General features: G+C 37.5%; 1 pseudogene; it reads left to right on the top strand.

The window, feature by feature from the left end:
- The window catches only part of LOC104720385, a 14,543-nt pseudogene extending 11,035 nt beyond the window's left edge, over positions 1-3,508 (top strand).

The following is a 6,557-nucleotide window of genomic DNA, read 5'->3' as shown; positions in this document are numbered from 1 at the left end:
AACAAACTTGTCAATAAATTTCATCTGGATTGCTTGTCCACGTGGTCAGAATTTGGTGGATAGGCTTTGAGATTAATAATGACCATGTTTATTGTGTAGTATGCTTCTAGTGACACTTCTAAGTTCTAATATACCTACTTCTAGCTGAAAAATAGTACAAAAACATTTAGCTAAAAGAAATCTATGTGGCTAGAAGGAGAGAAAGAGAGGTAAATTGTTAGTAAGGGCAAAAATGTAAAAGGAAAGTGGACACATAAGCAAAAAACTTGGGAAAGTATACCATGAGTGGAAAGTGGGTTTTGTGACAGAACTCACACCCAAAGTGGGTTTTCATGACATTCACCCTTAATTTATTTACTAACCATTTAAATTAAAATTAAAAGAGTATTTTTCCAGTGTTTGGTTTTTTGGACTTTTAACACAAAATTTGTGTCAATTTGAGAATCGAATGTGGTCCAAATCAGTTATTTTGGCCAAATTGGTGTTAAACTGAGTAAATCTCACTTTAAAATATGTATTTCGTCATCAGTTGAAAGTTTTGGAAGTTTGTATCACACAATTATTTTGTATATTTAGATATTCGTATTTGCAAAATCGGTAATTTGAACGATACAATTTTAGTCGCTTGGGATAAAATCATATTTGGACTCGTACTACACCGGGGGATGAAAATTTCTTTTATATATACTAACGTTAGCTGTTTATAGTTTTTAATTTAGTATTAAAATTATATGATTTAAACTTTTAGTGCTTTTTGATTTAACATGTGGTTTAATATAGTAATTTAGTGTTAAAATTGCACATTTATATGTGTCAAAGAGATTAACAATTTTGTATAACTTATTCTACATCAGACTAATGCCAATTTTAACATGCCTCACCATTTGATCCAGAAACACTTGAGAAGATTTTATGTTATAAATCCAACCCATATCTTTGTTTTAAACTTTTTATAAACCTTCAATATTAGTAATATATTTAATTTTTATGTAGCTTTAGTATTATTGATATTTAAAAAATTTATAAGCCTTAACTATTAATCATAGTTTAAACTTTATATAAAATTTAAATATCATAATTATTTTAATTTTAAATATATATTTTTTTTTTTTTGTAGATCCAAAGTATCAAATTAAACCGAAGTTTTAAAGTTAAACGTCTAATAAGTGAAACTTCTTGTTCTTGAATTTTGAGTAATATATTTTTTGAGTAATATATTTCTTGAGTAATATATTTCTGATTTCAAATTTTGAATCACTACCTATAAAAAATTACTATTTATTTGTAATTAATTAATTATTCTTACAATAAATAATTATTTTGACCTGTGGCTACAAAACTTTTTAGTTCCCCTACTGCCGATGAACATACTCCGTTCACAAGATTTCTCTCAAAGTGGAGGAGCTGGCGCCACACTACCTACAGGAGACACCGAACCTCTGCCAGAGTTCCTTATTAACCTTAGATTGTCGGAAGTATTTGCTCTCTCGGGTAAAGATGTCCAGATGGCTCCAAAGGTTTTTAGTAGAATAAGTTATGGGAGCAAAGAATGTCTCGAGGAGTTAAGAAGCAATGGAACGCCAATTTCATGTCTCAAGAGCAATGAAGGATATTCAATTCTTCATCTTGCTTCTACATGGGGTCATCTAGAGCTAGTGAAGGAGATTGTCTCTGAATGTCCGTGCCTTCTATTGGAGCAAAACTCGAGCGGTCAGACACCGCTTCATTTGGCGGCTTATGGTGGTCACACAGATGTTGTTAAGGCTTTTGTTAAGATGGTAACATTTGCTTCATCAAGACTGTGTACTGAAGAGAGTGAGAGGCTGAATCCATATGTTCTCAAGGACGAAGATGGAAATACTGCTCTGTACTACGCCATTGAAAGAGTCAATGTGAACATTATTACCTGTCTGGTTAACGCAAACAAGGATGCTGTTTTTATTGGAAATAACAAGGGAGTTTCATCCTTGTTTTCGGCAGTAGGAACTGGAAAGATATCAATTTTGAAATCATTGCTGGAAACCACATGCAACGAGGACCTTGAATGGAAGAAGTCTAACTTAGATTCGAAATTGCAAGGGGTCAAATATCTTGCACATGTTGCTTTGGCAGCAAAGAACCTAGGTCTGTTTTTTTTTTTTTTTTTGCTTAAACTAGTAGCAGTTACATTCAGTTTATTCAAATTATGTAAAACCAGTTTGGGACGGGAACTTCCTCCTTAAGATGGTAAAGTCTTACTGTGTATACTAATTGTTGTTTCCAATTGTTTGAGTGAACAGATGTCCTTGATTATCTTCTCTATGAATATCCAAGTCTTATGGACGAGCGAGATAGTAAAGGAAGGACTTGTCTTTCATACGGGGCATACCAAGGTTATTACGAAGGAGTATGTAACCTCTTCGATCGATCAACAAAGGGTGTTTATGTCTGCGACCATGAGGGTTCCTTTCCAATTCATACGGGAAGGTCATGAAAATATTATTGAAGAGTTGATAAAACGTTGTCCAGATTCAAAATACCTGCTTAAATTTCCACGTTGCAGCAAACAATGGGCAACATTGGGCTTTAAATATGTGGATGAAGAATAAAAATATCGAACATTTGGGCTTTGGGCAAGATGTGGATGGGAATACACCTTTGCACCTTGCCTTCATAAATTGGAACTATGACTTTATACCTTGGCTTGCTAGGAATGGGACGATACTGAGATTACAAAACAAAAGCGGCATAAGAGCTTGGGAAATTGCTGAACAAAAGATGAAACCCTACTACATCTTTGAGGAGGAATGTCTGATGACTACGTCTCATAAAACATATATGATCCCACATAAATTATTTATAGCTTGACCCATTTTTTGGATTACAGCAGTGGACACTGGCGCTTATATTATACATTGCTCACTCGAAACATTGTATTGTTGAAAACTCATCATTAACAAGATCATCAGAGCCACTAGACCCTAAGAATAATAGGGACTACGTCAACAGCCTTCTAGTGGTAGCAGCTCTTGTAGCCACAGTGACATTTGCTGCAGGTTTTACAATACCAGGTGGATTTAACAGCGATGATAAAGAGCCAGACTTGGGCAGGGCAACTTTGGCGACTTCTCTGGATTTATCTACTTCTTAACATCTTGGCAATGCAAAGTTCCGTTGCAACAATAGGTATTCTTATTTGGGCGCAGTTGGGTGATCCAATACTCATTCGCTCATCCTTACATGTGGCCTTGCCCTTATTGCTTTTTGCTTTACTCTGCATGCCCTTGGCATTCCTTTTCGCTGTGATCACAACAATTGGGCATGTGAGATGGTTTTAGTCGTCATTTCCATTATATCTGGTTCATTCTTCTTTGTGGCGATCTTTGTCTTTGGCCCTCACGTCATGCTACAACGGTCGCGCGTTTCTCCCAATTATACTGGTAAATTTCTCATGACTTTTATGCGGTTTAAAGAAAATTTTGAGTTTCTTGCGGATGTGGTAAAGGCCTTATTTTGTTGGAATTTCTAAAATTGTGTAGCCTATTTAAGGCATGTATGTTTTGTTTATTTTGTATATTGAATCAAACAAAACAGAACCTCAAAGAACTCTTCTTGAAAAACCATTATTGCTTAGAAAATAACTCAAAACTAAGCTTCTCACAAACTCTTAATCTCTCTTAAGTTATGCCACAACCTTGACACATCCTTATATATAGAGTAAGAGACATAAAACCAAATCCTACTTGAAATAGGTTTTAACTAGATAACTCCTAAAACACTTTGAACTAATCCTAAACCATCTCGCGGTAGGAATAGTCTAGAAACTAATTTTAACTTTGCTTGTCCTTCAAGCTTAAGCTAACATTCTCCCCCTTAAACTTGACTTCCTTTCTTGCAATATCCTTGACACCCACAAGATCTCTCATCTCCATGAATTTAATCCATCCAAGAGCCTTTGTAAGTATATCCGCCTTCTGTTGTGTCTCTGGTACATGCTCCACTTCTATCAGACCATTCTCAACACATTCACGAATGAAATGGTACATGCGGTGAATGTGTTTACTCCTGCCATGGAAAACAGGGTTCTTCGTAAGGGCTATGGTGGACTTGTTATCTATCCGAATCACCACTTTCTCACTCTCTTGTCCAGTGATCTCCCCGAGAAGCTTCTGAAGCCAAATAGCTTGTTTAGCTGCTTCAGTGGCCGCCATGAACTCTGCTTCACAAGAGGACATTGCCACAGTTTCTTGCTTATGAGAACACCAAGTTATCGGACAGTGATTGAGATAGAAGACATGCCCTGTTGTACTCTTCCCATCGTCTTCATCTACATTGTGACTACTATCATTGTAGCCAACTAGTTCTGCCTCATCCAAACGATTGCGACTGATTTCACTGTAACCTATCAACCCTGTTTCAGCTGACCGAGAATACTTAAGTCCAAACGAGAGAGTTCCACGCAAATATCGAAGAACCTGTTTCAAAGCTGCACCATGAGATTGCTTAGGTTCGTGCATATATCTGCTCAAGACTCCAACGCAGAATGAGATGTCAGGTCGAGGTGTGTAATAGGTATCGTAGACAGCCAATGTTCCTTCTATAAACCCTTTCATTAATACCAGCTTCATCTTGTGCTTTAGACATCTTGAGACCCGACTCCATTGGTGTGAGCACTGCATTACAACTTCCCAAACCTGCTTCCTCTAGGATCCGACCTGCATACCGTTCTTGTTTCAGTAAGATACCATCATTATGTTGTGAGACTTCAATGCCTAGGTAGTAAGTGAGCTGACCGAGATCACTCATTTCGAACTTTGCAGCCATGCCATCTTTGAAATCCTGAACAAGTCTTATGTTCGATCCTGTTACAAGCAGGTCATCAACGTAGACGACTACTAAAAGAAGATGATCTTTCACCACCTTACGATATAGAGAAGCTTCCTTTGAACACTTTTCGAAGCCTAATTCCTTGAGAGTTTGATCTAACTTAGCATTCCACGCCCTTGGTGCTTGTTTCAAGCCATACAACGCTTTGTTAGCCTATAAACCTTAGACTCACTACCTGCAACAACATAGCCATCTGGTTGAGACACATAGACTTCCTCCTTTAAATCACCGTGGAGGAAGGCCGTTTTCACATCTAAGTGGTGTACTTCCCATCCTCGTGAAGCAGCTAACGCGATGATCAAACGAATAGTCTCCATATGAGCTACAGGCGAGAAGACTTCATCGAAATCAATACCGTACCTCTGAACATACCCTTTAGCTACTAATCTGGCTTTATATTTGTTAACACTTCCATCGGAGTTCCTTTTTATCTTAAACACCCATTTTAGTCCAATCGGCTTGGCACCTGCAGGAAGATCAACTAAACTCCAAGTGTTATTCTATGTGATAGAGCAGATCTCATCATCACAAGTGTTTCGCCAAACCTGCAACTCCTTTGCTTCGTCAAAATCCCAAGGTTCTTCATTCAGAACCAGCAACAGACGTTCACCCTCAAGTTCAGCTATAAGTACATAGTCATCCAAATACCGAGGCTTAGTTACTTCTCTAGTCGACCTTCGCAATACTGGTTGAACCTGTTTTTCCTCTTTAATCGGTTTATGTAACAAAACCTTCTTTCTTAGCAGAATTCGTGACCAAAGTCGTGATATTTTCTTCACCAATATCTTCATCCCCTGTTTCTTCTTCACTTTCCTCTATTTCTTCTATTTCTCGGATCACAACACTGTTACCGGAAGTTGGTTCAAAGTTTATCTTGAACGTTCCTGAGTCATCTTCCTCTCCTTCTCTATTCCACTTCCAGCTCGAATTTTCATCAAACACCACATCCCTATTAACAACAATTCTTTGCTTTGAAGGATCAAAAAGTCTCTAGGCTTTAGATCCTGGTTCTGTGCCAAGATGCACTAATGCTTTAGAGCGATCATCCAATTTCTTCAGGTGCTGGCTTTCGACCTTAGCATAACCAACACAACCAAACACTTGAAGATGCTCCAGGTTTGGTTTCTTGTTTTTGAACACTTCATATGGTGTTTTATTCACCAAAGCCTTAGTAGCCACTCTATTTATGAGATAAGTAGCATCTCGTACTGCTTCTCCCCATAAGTAATTTGGCACTCTCATGTGATTAAGAATACTTCTAGTCATCTCAATACAGAGTCTTGTTCCTTCTTTCAACCACACCATTCTGTTGTGGTGAATAGGGTGCTGTGAGGTGTCTAAGTATACCTGACTCTTCACAAAACTTGTTAAAATCTTCTGACACAAATTCTCCACCACGATCCGTTCTGAAAGTTTTTATCTTGACTCCTGATTCTTGTTCAACAATAGCTTTAAACCTTTTGAACCTTGTGAATGCTTCACTTTTATCTTTCATAAGAAGTGTCCACATATAGCGTGAATGATCATCAATTAATACAAAGATGTATCGATTACCAGCTGTTGTAGTAGGCGTAATAGGCCCACAGAGGTCTCCATGAACTAGTTCCAATATGTGTGAAGCTCGGAATGATTGCCTTATTTGTTTTCCAAGTAAACACGACGAGCATGTTTTTTTATCCATTGTGAAAACA

Source organism: Camelina sativa, chromosome 10, assembly GCF_000633955.1.
Source record: "Camelina sativa cultivar DH55 chromosome 10, Cs, whole genome shotgun sequence".
Taxonomy (NCBI): domain Eukaryota; kingdom Viridiplantae; phylum Streptophyta; class Magnoliopsida; order Brassicales; family Brassicaceae; genus Camelina; species Camelina sativa.
Note: the sequence above shows the minus strand (reverse complement) of the source record. Positions and strands in the feature narration are given on the sequence as shown.